General features: G+C 43.7%; 1 protein-coding gene across 1 annotated transcript in view; it reads left to right on the plus strand.

The window, feature by feature from the left end:
• Positions 1-22,121, plus strand: part of LINGO2 (leucine rich repeat and Ig domain containing 2) — a 3,888,832-nt gene that overhangs the window by 3,265,043 nt on the left and 601,668 nt on the right. The window contains exon 12 of the mRNA XM_085641323.1: positions 16,302-16,452. The gene's annotated coding sequence lies outside the window, so the exon portion shown is untranslated. The remainder of the gene's footprint in view (positions 1-16,301; positions 16,453-22,121) is intronic.

The following is a 22,121-nucleotide window of genomic DNA, read 5'->3' on the forward strand; positions in this document are numbered from 1 at the left end:
CTAACAGTGGGGCTGATGGATAATCCCTATTGGACTCTGCATTTCATTTTCTTGGTCTCTGATGTAAAGGGTGGCAGTCTGACCCTATGGGTTGAAGAAGAAACAGCTCAATTTGAGAGAAGATCCTTGTACGACAATATCATCAATTCTTCTGAGGGTGTTGTGGGAGGCAGTGTCAAAGGCCATGAAGAGGTCGAGCAGGATGAGGGCTGCTGTTTCTCCTTGGTCCAGGATGATTCGATTGTTGTCAGTGGCCAAGATGAGGGCTGTTTTGGTGATGTGGTTCTTTCTGATTCCTGATTTAGTGTTGTCTAGAAGATGGTGAAGCTCGAGGTGGGCTTTGGTTTGTTGTAGATGGCTTCTCATTAACTTTGGATAGGCGAGCAGAGAGATGGGTCGTAAGCTGCTCAGCTGATTCAGGGTTGCTGTGGGCTTTTTGAGGAAGGCGTTGATTTCTGCACATTTCCATTCATCCGGGAAAATGGCAGGCATGATGGAGTTGTTGATGATTTGGGTCAGGGTGGTGCTGTTTGGTGATGTTCCCAGGCTATAGATGTGGTGGGGAGAATGGGAGAGGATTGTCCACATAATTGCCACTGTGCCATTTATGGGGAGGGTTGTCCGTTTGGTCAGGTGTTGAGTAGGTTGGCAGTGAGTTCTTTGGGGTTGGGTTGGTGTGCAACGTTGATGTAGATGTTTGTGATGTTGTTGTGGAAGAAGTTTTAATAGGTTGTTGCAGAGTTGTTAGGAGGCAGAGATGTTGTTGACAGTGGCTGAGGGAAGAGGAAATCCTAGACGATCTAGAAGATCTTCTTGTAGCTGTTGGATCTTTCTTTGATACAGTCCACTATTGCTTTAACTTGACATCACTTATTTGCTTTTGCTGGTGATAGCGTCTGATTGCAGCTTTGTAGGTAGCACTGTTGGTGGTGTCATGGCTAGCACTCCATATCCTTTCCTTTTGTTTGCAATAATGTTTGGTGTCTGTGAGGTTTTCAGTGTTCCAGCTGGCCAGATTTTTGATCTACTGATGAGGGGTTGAGCCAGTTCTCCGTGATGGAGAGGATGTTGGGTGCGTCGCTGCTCAGCAGGTTCCATATTTTGGTTGCGTGTTTGCTGAGTGATCGTATATTAAGAAGCATGCATGCGAGTGGGTGTTGAGTTGGGTTTGCTGTGGTGTGGGATGTAGGGTGGGGGTGTTGGTGGCATTTCTTGGTGCTTGTGTGGTGTGTGTGCTGGTAGGGGTGTTGAGGGTGTTGTTAATATTTGTGTGAGTGGAGTGGTTGGGTGGCTGCTGGAAAACCACCAGTGGGTGCGGGCGAAAGCTCTTAGTGTGATATAAAGTGTGGCAGTTGGGAAAGCAGCGCCCGGGATCTAGCAACCTAAGGAGTGCTGTGGAGTATGGCTGGGCAGTGATCGGACTAGGTTCCTGGCACCGGGCGCAATCTAGGCATACTATGGACCTATGTTATCATAAAGGGTTCTGGCAATATGATAAACCACACGTCCAATAGCTGAATGTTTTGTAAATTTCACCAGCACCCTCAGATAGCAATATAGGATGCTGTTCGTTAGTCAATTTTGTAAGAAAAGTATGTTTTTTTCCAACAGCGAAATATTTATTGAAAACTGTAGTGGCATATTGCATTAAACTATTTGATTGGAGTAAATAGAAGAGAAAATATGTACTTATGTAAGTAAGAAGATAAGGTTTTAGTAAAAACAGGGTTAGCTTTCTTTAAAAAATACATTTTGTATGTAGAAATGATAGATGTTTGAAGCTGTTTACAAAGTTCAGCAAAAATGGTACCTGATTAAAATTAGAAACGTCGTTATGTCTACTAATTAGGAATATTACATTATACTTTTTTTATAGTTCTTTGTCTATTTATTTCACTTTGAACAAGCACCTCAGAAATACAGCAGCGAAGTAAACACAACGTGACTTCCTGCCATAAGAAACACTATTAGATATACACTGAAAATACACTTTTTATTCCCCCTGAGTGGCACACTAGCACATAATTATACTTTAAATCACATTCCATTGTATGGGCAAGCCGTGGTGAGATCCTCTGGTTAACTCCTGAAATTCTTCTCATACTTTTTTATTGTCGCTACTTGGTTCAGGGGTTAAAGTCAGCAATAAGTTGCAGTTCGGGATGTATGGTTCCTTTTAAGAGCAGAGTTGTTAATGAGTTGCACACAGTGGCTTCACAAGGATATCATCGGCGGAAGCAAGCAAGGAAAATGGCCCTTTTGGCTGCCATTTTCATGCAGGTACATGGTACATAAATAATTCTTCTTCTAAGGCGTCTAGGCCCTAGTGCCACTGCACTTGATGCACCATTGATTGCTATGTCTCATTTACATAAGGCAAGTCACTATCTAGAGTGGCACCGTCGACAAATACAATGGGTTGGAATGCTACTCAAAGAGATGGTAGAAAAAAAAATTGCCCTTGGCAAAAGAGTTCAATGTGATCACTTCGTGCAATGCTCGCGTGCACATCAAACGGGATTTCTTATCATATCAACCCTACGTTACACCATTTTATCGCAACTCGTAAAGCCCATATGATAGAGCCTAACAATTACATAAACGACATAAATGTATTAAGAATAAAAATATTTTATTTCATTTAAAAAATGTCCCATAAATGATTATATCATAAAAAAAACATACATATCACAAAAGTACAAATGTAAAATTCATATACATATAACATAAGTTGCACCAACACATATACTAGAGAGAAACACAAAGACAATACACTTTGTCATAGAGAGCACATCTGAAAGGAACACTTCTCTAGCTTCTCCTGGATACACTGTATTGTCTTTTCTCTGCAGGATAAGCTTGTTCCACAGATTATGCAACAACAGCGTTGACGCATTTCGATGGCTGAATTATTTTTCCATCTTTTTCAAGACAACATTTGTATCTCTCTCTTATTGGCACTGAATGGTTACCACAAAACAACTCCTTATTACATTTGGGTTTTTTGCGCCGTCTGTATCTATGCGTACATCATAGTATCAGCCCTCAGGTCCCCACATCTGTTAAAATCGGGAGGTTCTCCTCTCAATCAGGAATTCCCTTTTTTCTTTCTCGTTTTCTGCCGGTTAAAATCTGTCCATCGCTTTTGTATTGCCGGCCTGGATTCATCGTGCCTCGTACAAGTGAGGAGTTTCCTGGAGTTCTATAGACGAGAGGAGCCTCCATGAGTCCCCGTAGAAGTAACGCCCCGCAAGCATCCTCAAAGAATAAGGGGGTTTTAAGCTCAGTAGCACTCAGGACCTTAAAAAAAACATACGGAATCCAAAATGCACCGCTGGCTACATGGTGCACCATTACCACTCTCCTGTTGAATGGACGCGGCTCATTAGCCACACTTGTCCTTTGTGTACTGATTGGATTTTTCACAATCCCTATGACTTCAGTGATGTAACATTGGTTGCAGGACCCCCACTCTGAAAGGTGTTCCAGCACCACTGACTACCAGTGATTTAAACCACTTGCCAGTAGATGGGACGAGTCCTTTCTTATTGGGGGATTGTGAAAGAAGATAAAATATTGCTCTCCTCATTCTGGGATTTGAAGCCTCGCGAGGAAGTCATTTGGGGATGTAAAATAACTTCAGGATTACAATTTACAACTAAATTACTACTTTTCCCCCACAGAAATCTGTGCGCTGCACCTATTTCTGTATGTTATTTATCAGTTGTTTGTTGTAGAAATACAAAAACTATCACCGTATACTTTCATATATTAAATTGAATGTAATGTGCTATATATCGTCATCTTCTTTTCAAAATGCCTCTCTTACCTGACGATTGTCTTTGATGTATTTACATTTCTCGTTCATACCTCGGTAATCTATTCCGCGGCCCTTTGTTGGAGTAACAATGCAGCTGGGGTGTCTGAAGAAGCTGTAGGGCATTGTTTCATATTCCAAGAAGTTTATCTGATGGTTTCATGTTTCTGAGGAGGATAAAAATTAAATTGGGCAGGAGTACATTCAGTTTACATGTTTATCGAGACCCTTGGGATTCCGCAAATGAGAAAATGTGCAATATAAGTCGTATGATTAAATAAAACGCTCGCCCCCACCCGTAGTGATCGGTGACAGCTCGCGCTCTCGCGAGAGAAAGAGAGAGAGGGAGACCCGTATCTCGGTGGCGGGAAGGTTCCGCGGTAGCTCTGTAATGGCGGCCGGTTCGCTGAAGAGATTCTGGCATTAGGCCTTGTTAATGCGCACTGCATTCAGCTGAGTGTGCCGAAAATTAAATTGTAGATATGATCCACTAAATTGATAATGAGGTAATTGTGATGGCACATAATGTAATGTAAGATAACCACCAGCGCTCGGCTCGCTCAGGCCTATCCTTTCATCTTAAAACAATGATGTGTCCCAGCCGTCACATCAAGGGGTTGGCGCCATTTGTCAGAGGAGCAGCTGGTAGCTCTGGCTCACGAGTGCGGAAAGTGAAGTGGAGCATATGACATGCATATGACATTGTGCATGGTTGTATCTTTTTTTGATAAATATCTGTTAATGTAATCTGTTGCCAAGGAAGAAGGAACTCCGAGAGAACGAAATGTTCCTGCCGACAATGATAGGTGCGTTTTGTTACTTGGTAGTTGAAAAGCACAAAAAAAGGCATTCATCTGTCATGGATAGCAATAATGAAAGCTGACCTTGGCTGCTTTGTTCCATGTTGTTCATGTTTTTTCGCTACACACATAAATTCCACGAACAACCGTCTGCTGTGAGCTCACCAATCAAAGGGTGAGAATTGTGATTTCGAATAGACACAGTGGAATCAGGGTTAATTGTGCCAAATAGGCCCCGGCTTGCTAGTACGGGCCCCGGGTACAGTTCTGTAGTTTTGAATAAGGATGTTATACCACTGTATTGTGGTTTCAATATCAAGATGCAAGGATAGAGTGTCTAAGATATTGACTATCGACTTATCGAGAAGGTAAATCCATGCGGAGAGTAGAATAGTGAATCTAAGGGGCATATTATCAAGGACCGGCGTGAAAATTATCGCCGCTTTATCGGCAGAAAACGGGCTTTATAATATGTCGCAGAGAATTCCAATAGAAGCCCAGGTTCACACAAGAACATGGGCTTCTATTGGAATTCTCAAGGGCATATTATCAAGCCCATTATCGCCGCTTTAGCAGCAGTTTTCTGCCGCTAAAGCGGCGATAATTTTAACGCCGTTTCTTGATAATATGCCCCTATATTCGCCTATATTCACTTGGGGGCATATTATCAAGACAGGCGATAAAATTATCGCCGCTTTAGCGGCAGAAAACTGCCGCTAAAACGGCGATAATGGGCTTGATAATATGCTCTATGGAATTCCAATTGATGCCCATGTTAGATGTGAAGGACATCTAACCTGAGCTTCAATTGGAATTCTCTGCGGCATATTATCAAGGCCATTATCGCCGTTTTAGCGGCAGTTTTCTGCCCCTAAAGCAACGATAATTTTATCGCCTGCCTTGATAATATGCCCCTGAGTTTGATAATATGTCAGTAGTTAATGATATAGTACATCAGTATTATTGCAAGTGGATGTTTAAAGCACAATATTTAAAGAAAAAAAAAAGGACCAAATAGGCCCGGGTGAAATTTCAATTAAGCTTGCAAAATTCGCTCAATTTTGGAAATGTCATTTAATGCTTCTTTCGTGAAATTCCTGAAGTTACGCCATTACACCATGTCGAGTAATAATGCCTCATTTGGGGCAACATTATTGCGTCAGAAAAACGGGAATTACCACACACGAGGTGCTGTGTTTTTGGTGATATATCTTTTTGCGCGAGGATCCGTTTTAGGTTAAAGCACTAAATGCCAGGTTTGTTTCTCAAGGACGTGTCATTTTGCCCAATTTTTCCCAAATCTTGCATAATGACACAAAAGCAAAGTACATACATTTTACACACCCCTATTCACAAAGTTTGAAGAGGAAGACCTTCACAGTGTTTCACACCATTAAGTGTGATCACCAGAAGTGAAAAAACAACAAGCATTGGCATAGCCAATAGGTCTCGCCTTGGGGACCTTATAAGCATTTAGACTATAATACAACAATACATACAGCCTAACTTCCCTCCTCCCATCTGTGTCTTTCACTTTCCTGTAGCTAACATGCACCATGAATGTACTAAGCTCGACCTAAAAAGAAAAAAAAGAAACGAGGCCCAATGATTCAACTGCCCATCCCTTACACAACAGACAACACAGCCTTCATGCTTGCTGACAACTGCGTTCGGAGAACATGAAAACTGCTTTAAAACAATTTTTAAATTTAGGGAAGGCAGATAGTAATTTCCTTAAGCATGATCAACGTGTGTTTTGCCTCCTGCTGACAAACACACTGACAACTGGTTAACAGCTGCCCTCGGTAGGACAACGGTGGTGCAAAATCGGGAAATGATTGGAGATGTCGATTTGCTTGTGGGAACAAGCGTGTTAAATGCGGTCTTACATAAGAGTGGGGACGCGACAGTGAGTTCGGCTCTAAAACAGAGCTGAGATGTGCTTGAAATTGTTGTACGGGGGCTACGGCAGGGCAGGATAGAACTTCTTCGGAACAAAGGAGCAACAACGCCTACCTCCTTTCCGTCTTGCACCGTAGATACGGGTACTGGCAGCAAGGCAGAGTTGCGGGCAGCAGGGTAGACAGCTGGTCTTGTATGTGGAGAGGTGGGTGCTACTTCAACGGCCCTGCCTGAGTGGTCACGAACAGCTCAGATAAAAAAAAATCAAGCTGGAATTTAAGGCACACAACTGAGCACCAAAGCCCCCGCATTCCTAAGACCCTCGTTCCCTCATATCTCCTGCAGAAATGTGTCTCCTATGACTCACCGCTTAGGAGAAGTTGGTTAAATGTGAGCACGCACAAGGGAGGAGACCGTGGCTGTTTATCCACCGGATGAAAGCAGAGAGTGAAGGGCGGACTGTGGTACGAGCTTCTCATGTACCCCTCCGGTCCCCCATCATCAATTATGGCCAATATGCTCGAGACATGACCCAAGCATGACAAGGTATCAGGTCATGGACTCTGGAGCATTTAAAGGCAATAAAGAGGCCACAAGTATTTAGAGACAGTGAAAGAAGCCTTCGAGCCTGCTCTTCCGCCACAGAAGTTCACAGGCGCCAAACGACTTGACCGGCAAGAGGGCAGGTCTCAGAACTGAACAGCGCAAAGCCAAGATAAGTAGCGGGTGACAAATGCAGCAAGCGCGGCCGCGAAAGTGAAAGCGACCGCGCTAATAAGAAACATGATCCACAACTGATGGCACATTACGCGCCCCTGCACGCTCCCGCAAGCTGGGGGCCGTGGAGTAAACATTTTCAGAAATGGTGGGACATGCACCCGCCTTTGGCCAATTGCGTGCTTTCATGTTTGAAAGCCACATGCAAAGGCCAATAGAATGTGACAACCACATGCACGAGCTTGCAGAAAGTCTGAAGGGATTCCAAGAGGCCCTCTCCTAGAGTAGCGCGTGTGCGCTGCACTAGGCTCGACCTAAAAAGGAAGAGCAAAACAAAAATTGATTTCAATATCCATAGAAAACTTGGAGATATAGTTATGGTTTGTCTTCAACATGAATTATTTAGAAATGAGACACAGAGGATAATAATGAATGTCTTCAATGCAGCTACAAAAACCTACATTAAACTCCTAGATGAGACTGGCATTGACAAGGGAATATTGTTGCTTTCAGAACAAGGGAAGAGGAAGAATGTCACTGATGATCCATAAACGACGACCGGGGCAAGCCATCACAATTGCAAGACGTAGCCAGAGCAAAGTTTGGAAGCCTGGTCAGTAAGAACGATGATTTTCGTCCGGGTGGATATTGTTCCTATGAGTGACACATCTTTGGAAGTGTCCTGAAACCTAGGAGCCTGAGTCATTTACCCCATCCAAGTACTGACGTGCAATACACTGGTTTGGCTCCACTGAGAACACTGTTAGGCCTTTCCGAAAAATAACATTCCCACTCATGCTGCTACTAAAGTACATATTGCTTTTTAGTCATATAAATTGGTCATTACAGTTGCAATGAAAATGGACTTTATGCACTTTGGAGTAATATTTAAATGATTTGATGCTTTCTATTAACACCACTTTCTCCATCTGCTTGATTTTAAGTAGCAGAAGAGCACATATTCTATTATAAGAACCGCAGGCAAAAAGAAAATACTTTAAGTAGAGACAGAATGACTCACTCTAAAATTGTGAAATAGTAAGAGGGATCCAATCGTGACAACCTTGTATAGACATAGTGTACCCAAAGGAACACTTACAAAAAGCAGTGATAGGTAAACTTCAGTTTGAAGAATAGTCGTACCAATCGGACAAAAGGAGAAGACATGAGATCAAAAAACGATGCAGTAGTTGTTTAATTTTGCATAAGACATTTCCAAGGATGTCACACCAATATGCATCCTTTTTTCCACCTTAAATGATAGTAAACTGAAGCCCATGTGAAAGATTCCACCCACTAATGCTGATGAGGAGTCATATGAGCACATAGGGTTGACAGGGGATGCTGTACCGGCTGGTCCTTTGTGCTCGACAGAAAGATGGGTGCCCCACACACAAATCTTACTTAGGCACAGAGCTAGATGGTTGGTAAACCCTGGGGAAATAACATGATTCCATAGTAATGTTGCTTTATTATGAGGTGTAGTTTTTTTTAATCCAAGGGGTATATGTACAAGGGGATTGTTCCACCAGAATGTCACTTTTACAGATGTTCCGGTGGCTCAATGCCATGCTCCACATTTACAATGTGACGCCGCTTTGTAAATATGGTAGCCTTTAACCCAGTTATCTGCATGAAAGGGGCAGGGAATGGGTGTTGCTGTGGGCATTTCACCGCAACAACATTGTTTTTTGGCGATGCCCCAGATTTACAAGGATCTGTAAATCTGAGGCAGCGCAAAAACCTAACGCCATGCAAAAGCAGGGTTTATATTGGTGCAACAAGGAGAAATGCTTGTATTTCTCCTCATTTTTGCTTTTTTTATGTGTGCTGCAACATACATAGAAAGAGCAAAACACCATTAATGATTGTTTTTGTGCAGGAAGGTGTCCCTTCATGGCCAAAAACTATCATTAAATAATGGTGATTTGCTACTTCTATGTGTGCAAATCGCCATTATTGACTGTTTATGTGCAGGAAGGTACACAGGCACCCTTGCACGATGGCACAAGGGTCTCTGTGTTGGTGCTAGGTAGCTATTTTTAATGTCAGCTCTAGGAAAAACACCGGGGTGTGCCGTGTTCTTGTAAATAGAGCGCATCCCTGCATTTTGGAAATGGTGCAGTGCTGCAAAATTTGCCGCAGCGCCGTGCAAATCCCTTGTACACATGCCCCCAAGTGCTTGAAAAAACTGGCAAATTGTGAAAAACAGCAGGTGATTGTACTGCTATTGCTTTAGTGCACATTTTATGCCGTTGTTTGCACTCACTTGCCCCACACTTTCACTAATTGTAATTTGCAAAAGTCAATGCAGAATCACAGCATTACGTGAAATCCATTGGAAAGGTAGACTTGAGTCCGTGTGTGGCAATAGGCACATACAATTTCGTAAAACAAATCATTGATACATGTATATTAAATCTGCCTAGAAGAGATGGAGCCTCTCTCAGATGGTCAGCTGCAATTGCGCCCTACTGCCCTGCGGTATGTTGTGCAGTGAGTGAGCGCTAAAAACGCAAGCATATGTTCAGTGAGTGTGTGTTTGAGTGTGCAGTTTTGTGAATCCCGGTTTTCACCCGTCAAGTAAAATGTGAATCTTTTCTTGGTTTACCTTCGCCAAATGTCCGTGCAACGTTGTTACTCAGCATAGAAAGATACTTTTTATGCTAATAGAGCCCAGCTCATACAAATAGTAGCATGATTCTAGGGCTCCTACTTACAAGGTCACTCATGTTTGTAGAGGTACGCTTACAGTCAAAATGGCTCCATGTATTCTTCACAGCTATATGAAAAAGCACGCATGCTAGGTGTAAAAAGTTTTACTGCTGTGCAGTTGTTTGCCATGGCTACTTACAATTACCCAATAGTAAAATCCATGAAAACCTTTAGGAGTTGGAAGTTCCAGAGATGCTTTGCCTTGAAAGTTTGTGAGCCCCCAAACTGATAATTTACTTTGCATTCTCAAACTTATCTCTCAGTGGCGTAGCTGGGGGGTGTGGGGGGCGGAGGGGGCGGTCTGTCCTGGGCAGCATGAGTTTTGGGGGCTGCGGCCTCCCCCCGCTCTTACCTACCTCTTACCTGTCTCGGGGCAGCAATAGCAACCCCCCCCTCGCCCCTGCTCCGTAATGCGGGACGGCAAAAGGAGAAACCTCTTGCCAGCACCCCCCCTCCCCGCTCTTCACTGCGGCCGTCGCGGGCGGCAAACGCAGGGACCACCACTGGCGGCCATGGGGGCTAGCTACGCCACTGTTATCTCTGACTAAGACACTTCCTGGAACTGGTCAGAGATTTACTCCAGCAAAGGGCTGGATAGCTCCCATTTCACAGTGAGAAGGGGAATGGATCACCCTCAACCTTTTCGTAGGTGTAGGGGAAGGGGTTAATTCCCATGGAGAAAAAAGCAGGAGGAATACAAAAAAGTGCAATTGACCATTGAGCTGCGTTTCTCCAAAACATTGGGGTAATAGCAAATGTCAAATGACATTTCCAGTAGTACACCGGAAAAGAACAGATGTGTGACGTTTGCATAAATATGAAAATTTCAGTAGAATTATGTGACATTATGTTTGATTACACAAAATCCAAATTGAGCATTTAGGTCTACATTTTATTTTCATCCATTTAAGATGCACGGGACCATTTCCTACCACAAAAATAGCACCAAATGCACAAGTATCATGAACGGCAGCTGTAGCATTGTGGTCATTCTCGTTGTTCCCGTGCTCTGGTGCTATATTTTGCCAAGAATGCAGCATAATTATGCAGCGTGGCATAATTTTGTCTCAGAAGCGTAATACAAAATGCAAGGAATTATGCTGGCATAATTGAAATTTCACCCATGCTTAAAGCAAAGCAGAGCTAATTTGTGAATTCCCAAAAGTTGTAAATTTCACCCATGCATAAGAGCACATTTAGGGGTGTAAATGAAGGACTATTTTTGGTGATCAGGCCCTTACTCTTTAATGTTATGTTATGTTATTTTAATGTATTAAGCGCTCGAATCACACCCAGAGGGATATCTCAGCACATGACCAGGATGACGGGCAGCAGGCAAAGAAAGGCACTCTTAGAATAAGTGGGTTTTAAGCGCTTTTCTGAAATGGGAGTGATTTTCACAGGTGCGTAGTTGCAATGGCAGTTTATTCTAAAGGTGAGGGGCAAGGAAGGAGAACGACATGCCACCTGACCTGGCCTTTCTGAACTTAGGGACTTTAAGCCAGGCCTTGTCACGTGATCTTATAAATGTGGGAGGGGAGTAAAGCAAACATTTGGAGACTAAATGTGTGAGCCCTTGTCCATGGAGGGCGTTATGGGTGAACCAGCAAATTCTGAAAATAATTCTCTTTTTCTCCGGTAATCAGTGTAGGGACTGAAGGAGAGGGACAGTTGGGAGGTTACAAACAAGACGTGCGGCGATGTTCTGAACTACCTGAAGTTTAGAAAGCAGCTTCTCATTAATGGTGGCCAAGAGTGACTACCATAATCCATACAGCTGATGATGAGCGCCTGGACAGGTGTTTTCCTTGAGCAGAGTTGTAGTAAGTGAAAGTCTCTTCTCATCAGCCGCAGCATATGAAAGCAAGAACCTGTAATAGCTGCGGTTTGTTCTGTCATAGAGAGGGGTTGGTCCAGGCGGACTCCAAGGATTTTTACAACTAATTTAGGTGCAGTGGCCAAACCCAGTTCTGATGGCCACCAATCCAGTGACCAAAGAAGTTGTTCATGTCCTAATAACATAATTACAGTTTTAGTGGGAATGAGCTGAAGTCTGTTTTCCGACATCCAGGTTGCAATGGCTTTCATCCCGGCGGAAAAAGATGCTTTTGAATTGGACAGATTGTTTTCAAAAGAGAAGAGCAGCTGCGTGTCATCAGCATATGAGACAATCCCAAAACCAAAATCTCTGACAATTTTGGCAAGGGGGGTCATGTAAATGTGAAAAAAGCATAGGGCTGAGACAGGAGCCCTGAGGGACACCACAGTCAATGGCAAAGTTCTAGACTTATAAGGGCCCAAGATGACCGTTTGGCTTCTGCTTGACAGGAAGCCAGCTAACCATTCCAGAGCCGTACCATGAAGTCAGCTAACCATTCCAGATTCGTATCATGAATCCCGTTCTTCTGTAGTAGGGCAAGAAGTCGCTGGTGGGACACTGTATTGAACGCTGTGTACAGATCTAGCAAAACCGGCATGGTGGGTACATTTGCATCAAGGGAGCATTTGATATGATCGGTGACCGCTAACAGGGCTGTCTCTGTGCTGTGGCACGGTCTGAAGACTGACTGGGAAGACTCTAATAAGCTGTTTGATTCGAGGTATGTTATCAGTTGCTTATTAATATGTTTTTCCAGCAGCTTAGCCAGCAGAGGAAGGAGCGAGATTGGCCGGTAGTTGGTAAGGTCAGTTGAGGCTAGATTGCCCTTTTTTTGGATAGGTCTAATTAAAGCTGAATTCCAGCCTAAAGGAACTTTTCTGGTTGTTATTGATAGATTAAGGAGCAAATTTGAGTGGTCAGTTCATGAACAAGGTTTGACAATACTCTGGGAGGGCAGACTTCTCTTGGAGAGCCCAATTTCGCAGAAATCAGAAGATTGTGAGTGATATCTGGGAAAATGTCTTCAAATTTGCATAGATTCACAGCAGCATTAGGGGAAGAAGTAGGGCTTCCTGGCTCTCATAGGACTGGGCAGCAACAGGGAGGAAGTTTAGGTAGATCACTTTGATTTTGCCTTCAAGGTGGTCAGTCAAGGTGTCGCAGAGTGATTGCGACAGATTAGTTTCAGGGGAGCATGGTGCTGGGTTTGTGAAGGATTTTAAGTATTTTAAAAAGAGTTTTAGATGAGTTTCCCACCTCATCAGTTTGCCTCCCTAGGTGGGATTTAAGAGCATTCTTGATGTTGCGATGGTAAGTTATTAGAGCCAATTTATAAGTGTTTTTGTCAGCAGGAAGATTAGTCAGATGCAATCTCCTTTCTAGTCTTTGGCAGGAAGCTTTCTCTCACTTTAAACCTAAGGAATACCAGGGTGCATGAGGTCTGTGTGAACACTTTTTACAGTTTCTAAGAGGAGCTATTTTGTCAAAAACAGAATTCAATGCCCTATTAAAATTACACTGCACTAGATATATGTCTGCTTTGTCAGAGTGAAAGGAAGGCAGTTGTTCCTTGGCCCATGTGAGTGCGGTAATTTTCTGCCATTGTCTGGATGGATGTATTGGCAAGTAAACACTTGGCATTTCGTTTTGTGGGTTAGAAAACAAATGAGTGAATGGTTTGTCCAAAGTACGGGTTTTGGTGGGTCACAACTGAGTTGTAGAGTATTTGTAAAAATTAAATCCAGGGTGTGGCCTGCAATATGGGTTGTTCTTGTGACTTGTTGGTGTAAACCCAAAGTTTCTAAGTTGGATAGTAGTTGGTAGGTTAATGCAAAGCAAAGTTCTGTAAAATTGTGACATAAATATTTAGAAAAGTCATAATTTCCCCATAGATGTCCAGAAGTGAAACGATTTGGAAATTAAATGAAGTTGCATTTCCACAAAGTTGTAAATTTCACCCAAGAACAGGAGGACATCTGTTAGACCAGGCATCCTTGTAGTGGTTTTCCCTGACTTTTTGCGTCTACCTCCTATGTTTTTGATGCTGTGCACTTGCCACTGCTGATCAGTGTCAAAGTACAAGTGCTCCTGTGTAAATTGTTATTGAGATTGGTTATCCATGATTGGCATATTTGATTTACCAGTAGGTCCCTAGTAAAGTGCACTGAGTGTGCCAGGGCTGGTAACTCAAATGCTACTATTGGGCTTTCAGCACTGGCAGTACCACCCACATGAGTAGCCCTGAAAAGGTGTCTCGGGCCTGCCACAGCATGTGCCTGTGCGCAGTTTGTTAACTGCCATGTTGACTTGGCAAGTGCACCCACTTGCCAGGCCTTACCCTTCCCTTTCCTTACACATAGGACACCCCTATGGTAGGCCCAAGGTACCCCCCTGGGCAGGGTGCAGTGTATGTGAAAGGAAGGACATGTACTGATGTGTGTAACATGTACTGGTACTGAAATATTGCCAATTTCATTTTTTTACTATTGAAAGGCTATCTTGCCCATAGAACAGAACGGGGAATGCTCTGTAACATTTTACAAACATATCTTCCCATAGGACTAAGATAGAAAATTGGAGTTTTGTATCCCTGAACTCAGAATTTAATAACACATCTTTTAGTAAGGATGGTTTTTAAATTCCGTGTTTGAAAATAGCACTTTCAGAAAGTGGCAATTTTCTTCTTCAACCTTTCTGTGTGCCTCTGCCTGTTTGTGGATTGACTGTCTGGTTTCAGTGTGGCAGAAACAGTGGATGTGCATTCCCAGTAGTCAGCCTCTGGGGGGGTGAGGTGTGCCTGGCCCTTCCTGGATGACCCAGCCCTGAGCTGAATAGACCCTGGCTGCATATAGAGTGGTGGGAGGAGATTTACCCTGCACCTGAATAGGACCTGTCTCCCTTGCACAATGCTGTCTCCACCTCCTGTGGTCATGTTGCACCAGTGAAGGCAGAACTGGTTTGGACTGGGCTCAGAGCCCCTTGCACAAAGGGATCAAATACATTTTGGGGTATAAGTACTAGCTGAGGAGGAGAGCTGAAGAAACTGAGGAGAAGTCCTGCCCTTGCTGTGTGTCTGGGGTTGGCCTGCAGTTGTTGTATCTGCCAAAGAAAGGAGAAGGACTTTGCTGAGTGCTGTGTCCCCTGCTTGAAGAAGGACGTTACTGTGTGCTGTGTCCCCTGCTTAAAGAAAGTCTCCAAGGGCCTGAAGAAGAGCTGGCCTCCTGTTTTGAAGTTCCAGGAACAAAAGGACTTCACCCCCAGCCCCCCTGTACTTCCTTGCTGGGAGTTCTTACCTGCCAGGAGTTGCTTGTAACTGAGTTAGGCCCCTGGAGGTTGTTTCTGCTGTTGGGAGCTGGAAGAAACCCAAAGAGAAGCATGACAATCTGTTTCCGACGCCGTTGACGCCGCCGCGACCTTCACCGAGGCCCTGGGAGCCGCTCGTGAAGTGAACGTTGCAGCGCCCAGCCTGCTCTGCAGCTCCGATGCCCTACGACACCCGCCGACGCCGGCAGTGATCGGCCGTGACCGACGCCAGCGCTCGCATCGACTCCGTCTTCGCCAGTGCCTGCATCTTGTTATCATGGCGCCGATAACCACCGAGGGTGACTCGAGAAACTTGCCGACGTCGCAACATCACCGGAGTCGACATTGGCCATCTTCGACGCCGTGCATCATCACCAACATTGTTTTTCAAGGAACTGTTTGTCTGGGGGTCTGTGTGATTCCACGCCCGATGCCGCGATCCTCACGGGCGGCGCCGTACTTCGGATTTTGTACTGTCCTGATGTCGTGATAGCTCCAGTTGGTGTCATTTGATTTCTACAAGCTTATTTTTGCAACATCCTTTTTAAAGACATTTTACTGAGTATCTGTATGTTGGATTTTTGTCGTTTTGGTCTTGTTTAGTTTAGATAAAGATATTTTATTTTTCTAAACTGGTGTGGCGTCCATTTGTGGTGTTTTCACTATGTTACTGTGAGTGTTGGTACAAATACTTTACACCTTGCCTTTGGGATAAGCTTGTCTGCTCGTGCCAAGCTACCAAGGGAGTGAGCAGGGGTTATCTAAAGTGAGTATTCCCCTTACCCTGACTAGAAGCAAGTGTTCCTATTTGGAAAAAGGTACCTACCTCTGCCAACTACAGACCCTCATTTCTAACAGAATGCAGAGCAAAGTTCTGTAAAAAATGTAACATGAATAGTTGCAAAAAACTCCCAATTTCTACAAAGATGACCAGAAGAGAAAATCTTTGCAAATTAAGCTAAGCTAGAAAGTTTTACCTGGGCCTTTGTGAAGTTTCCCATGAGTTTTGCCTTGTCAGACTGTCTTTGCATTCAGTCAGCAGGCAGCCTTTCAAAATAAGTGTCTCTTTGTTTTGCATTATCTAGAAATGTATTAACTGAGTAGCTAAAACCAGAGAAAATTGTTGTCACTCAATTGCTGAAATCTTTGCTATTTATTTATATTTCAGAAAAAAAGAAGTGCATTGGCAATACATAATTGAATCAATTTTCATGGAATCAATTAACACAGAGGTGTAAAAAGAAAGAGGAGCTGGGAGTAAACAATAGAACATCTACCATTTGTCGTGTTGGTTGCTATGGGATACAGATGTCACTGAAGTAAGTACTATGATGTGGGTATGTTCTTGGTAGGAATGTTGAGGATCTTGGGAGACAGTTGAAGCGGACTTCATGTGTTGAAGGACGCACTGCCCTGCTTTCCCCCTTATTATGGAATAAACTACGATTTAACTACACTACTGATGGAGCAGGATTTATGCGAAATAAAACCTGCTCGGATCAAACTTCTCATTGTGTGGAGTATTAACAGAAGTTGTGTGAAAATTAACAGTAAATAACAAAAAGGACGGGAAGAACATCGAATTGCACAAATGCGTGCTGGAAAAAGATTAGTATTTCCAGTGCTTTTCTTGTAAGCTACAAATGTAAATGATTAATGCAGAAATAACAGCCAAAAGAAAATAATGATTGAAGCAATGAGTTTTAAAAGAGATATTTTCTCTTTGCACTAACTGTTTAAACTGTGTATATAATGGGTAGAGAAATACAAAGCATTAATAATGGAGTTTCGTTGTGTTATGATATTTACACGTGTTTGTTTTTCCTAGAGAAAAAAGCAAGTTTTTACTGTTTTGCAGAGCAGGCCTCAAAAGTTTTTTAGGTTTCATTTGCTTTCTAAAACGTAGGCGGCAAAGAAATGTTTTTTGTGTATCGAGAGTTACTGAAGATGACCATGGTTGTGAGGAGGAAGTAGTGAATGTTATTAATGGAATTTCCTTGCCGACCAGAGAAAGTGTTCTTGTGGACAATTGTGCTGAAGGAACTAGCAACAGTTTTGCTAAGTGTTATGTGCAAGCTGCGGAAGAGATTGTTGTGAAGGACGATGACGAAAGTTTCCTAAATACAAAGGAATTGTTGAATGTCAGGTACTCTGGAAGTTGAGTGATTTGACACCTCCTGCTCTAGTCCAATCAGAACTCTGGAATTTTGTGTTTCGATACATGGGGGGCTGGATCTTTAATGAATAAGGGTATTATTACTAGCGTTAGAATTTAAGAAGGGGCCCAAGATTTGAAATTTTCCAGGGGAGACGGCTGTGTTGCTGATTTCCTTACTTATTTGGCTGGCTGTTCTGCTGATCCTGACTCTTTAACCTTGCTCCTCATATCTTTGTGAGGTTGCCCAGCCTACTCTTCTAGCCAGAGAGGGACTTTTCAGACTATTAGCATGCCGTGCTATAGTTATTTTAGATTTGTATGATATTCCGAATTTGCATTTATCTTATTGCAAATGTCCTTTTGTCTCTTTACCTATCCACTCACTCATGCATTTGTTTGAGATGTATTTTGAGTTTCTGCTTAATGTTTCTCCTGTGTGGTGATCTATGATTCGAGCTGTTTTTGCACTTGTTGAGCATTCATAATCACTTTAAAATTAGATAAAAGCATGTTGATAAGAAATCATAGTCTGTCATTATTAATGTAAATTTGATCTTAGTGTTCGAAAACTTTCTTGATTAGGTACTCATAAGGTTAGGATTCTGTCAATCATTGGCAATCCCTGTCAACTGTAAAAGATTCATAGGCGAGAGAGAGGCCCACATAGATAATAGAAATTGGTAACATGTTTAAACTCACGCAACGTGAAAGGGACAGCAAGGTGTTAAATTGGTTACTGATGGTAGAAGTGGGCAAAGCCCCTTTCCGCTTGCATCACTACAATTTGCAGAGTTTCACTACAAATTGGCGATGAGTTGGAGAATGTACCATATCCTGATTACAGCTGCAGATGTTTTTTTGGCAGGAGTCTTTTGAACACTCTACTGGTGAGACAAGGGGGGAGAGCGGGCATGAAGTGGAAATGTAGAGTGTGTCTTTTGCACTTGCGGGATAGGGCTTTCTTCAAGTCATGCCCCTGCTGGCTGTGTTAGGCCGTGTTTGTGTGGCGGTGCCAGCCGCTGCTGACTGCCCGTGAGGAAAGACGGCACGTGTTGGTGGTGCGGGCTGACAGCACTGTGATATATTACCTGTATTAGCAGTCACAGTCACACTGTTATGTGTGTGTGCACCGCATAGTGTCGCTGCATTACGTTGGAGTCCATTTTGAAGAGCAACACTCTTTATCATACGACGGTTCCAGGCGATATTACTTGCTATGGTGCGCACACCTATGGCGCATCAAATCTGATAATTACAGTTGGGCTATTGCAGTGATGTGCACACCTGTTGCATATTATAACTAGGGCTCCCGGTTTTATGGTATTTATTTTTTTGCCATTTCCATCTGTATTTATCCATATTTATTTTTTGGGCATTTTATCTGTATTTATCCACATTTATTTTTCCCACAAGTAAAAGACGACGCTGCAGCTAGTATTTTTCCACATTTATTTAAACCCTGGCCACTACACTGACCACTTGAAATACTGACCCCTTGAAATACTGACCCCTTGAATTAAAGTGCTCTTTCACACAGACACCTTTCTCAGACCTAAAATACATATTTGCCATCACTGCAAGTCAGTGGATTTATTATGAAAGTCTTCAATAGACACATGAAATAACCACCTTTTCGGACACACTGGGTGCAGTTGAAAAGCGACAGACTTGTTATAAATGTAAATTTGCTGCAGAAGAAACAGATCTTGCAGGCTTTGTGTTCGAGGATGAGATCAGTGGAATCAGACCAGCAGGAAGAGCAATAAGGTGCAGCTTATAAGTAAATGTACTTCCGCGCTAAGAATCAGCCCTCAGTGAGCAATAAACAGGTTATTGGCATGCGAGTGAAGCATTCTTAGGAAGTACCTACTATACATCAAACCTATCCAGGGCACAAGTCCTAAAAAAAGAAGTGGGGGGACGCTGTCACCGGAAGTGACGTCACAACAGGAATCTCATGGGTATTCGTATGCCTTTAGATGAAAGGTGGTCTGCACCCTGCCTCACAAGGGCTGCCGGTGCCTGCGTTTAATCCCCCCGCAGTGAATGCAGGTAGACAGACGTTCTGAATGAGCTCCGATCTCGCACCAGAGAGGCCAAAGAGTGAAGTCCAGCTTTTGGGCAGGGGGGATGGCGTCCACCCGGTAAAAACCCGGTAAAATAATTGGGGGGACGCCGTCCACCCGCGTGGTATCCCGACTCGAGCCCTGAACCTATTCCTTCTGTGCTGACATGCATAGCTCAACTAATGCAAGCACCCTCACTTAACACCTGGTGTCTCTGGCAACAGAGATGTGGTCTCACGGCTAGACTGTCGACTTTGGAGCTGGGAAACCAAGGTTCGAGCCTCAGGCTCGACTCCACATCCTGTGATTCTGGGCAAATCACTTAATCTCCTAGTGCCTAACAAAATGAATGTGTCCTTGTGTAACGAAACAGGTGCTCATGTGAAGCGCTCTGATTGATGCCCAATGTCTCGGGTCTAGTTCGCGCGACATAAAACTAAACTAAATATATAAATACTTTCCCCCAGTTTGAAACGTTATACTACGCGAGTGAGCGGTCCCGATCCTTCCTATGGAGCCGCACTGATACATGTACATTTCCTTCTCTTTCCCTTCTTCCATTTATTTTATTTGAGTTTTTCCTCAAAGCCATTCTTTTCATTGTACCTTTATTTGCCCCCTTCTAATTGTGTCCTCTTTCCTTCGGATTCCTTTTTTCTGTATTTCATGCATGCCTTTCCTTGGCACGCTTTTCCCTTCTTTGCACCCTCGTTCAATTTTCCTCTCACCTTTTTGCATTGTCGTTTCGGTTTTAATAATTTCTCCGTCACCTCGTTTAGCCTCTGTGCCCCCATACCCATGTCAAAGTTAGGGGTCTTGTTAACATTGTATTCTGCCCCAGTAGCACCCCCCCCCTTGAAGTGGATTTAGGGGGCTACAATGCACCCCAGGCAGTGACGTTTAGATAATTTTTTCTGGGGGGGTCCCAATTTATAGACCCACTCGTGCAGCCCCGTTTCAAGCAGCACCTTCGGTTTCCTGAAAGCGCAGGAGACCTTGAAAACACTCCCCTATCGGGCTAAGATGGGCAGGTCCGACGAAAAGTGTGGATTCGGCGCCGACCACAATCAGGAGTTTGTGTGTGTGTGAGGGAAGGAGGCACAGGCCTTCGACCTTGGCCGGAAGCCCTGCGTGGGACTGGACTCTTTGCACTCTAGAGAAAATCCTATAATCCCATGTTGTCACTCCTTTAGACTCGAGCGTGGGGGGCGGGGTGCTCCATTTCAAGTGACTCAATTCTAAAAGTTAAACTTTTTGGAAATCGATTTTCACTTTTGAGCTAATACAGTCATTGTGTTCAAGTTCGCAGCTTTAATTTAGTGCTACCTCTGAGCTTCAGTTTTTCGTAGCTAAAGGAAGTAGGGGCGGTTAGGGAATTTGCCGAGGAGCACAACTGAGCTTGTTCTCTGTGCAACATTTATTTTTTTTAAACACAAGCATTGCACTTAAATTCTTTGTTGAACCATGCTGAAAATAATAAAAACTAAGGGGCAGTTTCAGGGTCACTGCAGAAGACACCGCCCCGCTCTTACTGCCCTCACATGTCCCAGAATTTTACTTGCCCTTCATTTCGCCCAGATTTAATATATGGATGGGCTGCGCCTATGGCCGCTGTTTAATTACCTACAACAGTTACAGACAGTGAAAAATGCAGATACGATGAAATTGTGCTTCATGGTAAAGGGTGCTCCCATCGCGGAGCTGGCAAAACCCGTGCAGCGCCGAGAAGCCACAATCTTGGCACCATGCATTATGAAAAAAACGTTGCCTGGGGCGTTTCAAATGTGTACTCCAAGGAGAGAACCTTAATGACCTAAACGGGTAAAAGCCCTTTACATTAAACCACTGGACCAATGATTTATCTGAATATTGTCGATATCAGCTGCCACCCACGTCACCCGCCAATGCCGCTTGTAGCGGCTACTACAGGGGCTAACGTTTCTAAAGCACTTCCACTTTTAGTAGACACAGTAACAGAAGCCGAGAGGCATTGATTTCTTTACATTAAGGTCAATTCTTAGAGGTTAGCAAGACCACACAGCTAGAAAATAGCAGGGTTTCAACCCCCCTCTCCCGAGTCCACGTCATCACACGTGTGCCGCCTGTTGTCATAATCTCCCATAGTTACAAATGGCAAGGAGGTGCTACTAAGCGGCCGCTGGGACGGGCTGGGTACTTTCAACAACATTTTTTAAAATCAGTTCATGGATTGGGCTTCTTGGCACTAGAGGGGTTCACAAACATTGCTCGCAAGGAGAAGTTCTAGTACTCAAGGTGGAACAATTTGGAAGTGCCAGCCCATTTAAGGCACTGACAATACCCCCCCTACGTCGTGTGTGTCAGCCAGGACTGAGACAGCTTCCCAGGCACACACACACAGAGATTATGAGCTGCCAGCCGCACCCGAGTAATTCACAGGTCTTTAGAAGACCATTCACTTGTTAACGAGGCTTTCTTGTAAATGCTGATAACACCAGAGGCCATACTTTGTGAGCAATCACCATACCATCCTGTTTTGCCACTCTCTACTGGAGCACCGCAGCGCCGCAAAATGTGCTAGTATTTTCCCGTTTTTACATATAAAATACAGACAAAGGAAAACTTGTTTTCCGTCTGTATTTATATGTAAAAATCCGTTTAAACAGAAAAACGGGAGCCCTAATTATAACCAACAAGTGCAGTGATTCGACCATCACGGTGACGTGCAGACCTGGGCGTGTCTTCACTGGAATCAAAATGTCCATGGTGACACGCACACCGGTGA

Source organism: Triturus cristatus, chromosome 2_2 (genome assembly GCF_964204655.1).
Source record: "Triturus cristatus chromosome 2_2, aTriCri1.1, whole genome shotgun sequence".
In the NCBI taxonomy this organism is placed as follows: Eukaryota; Metazoa; Chordata; class Amphibia; order Caudata; family Salamandridae; genus Triturus; species Triturus cristatus.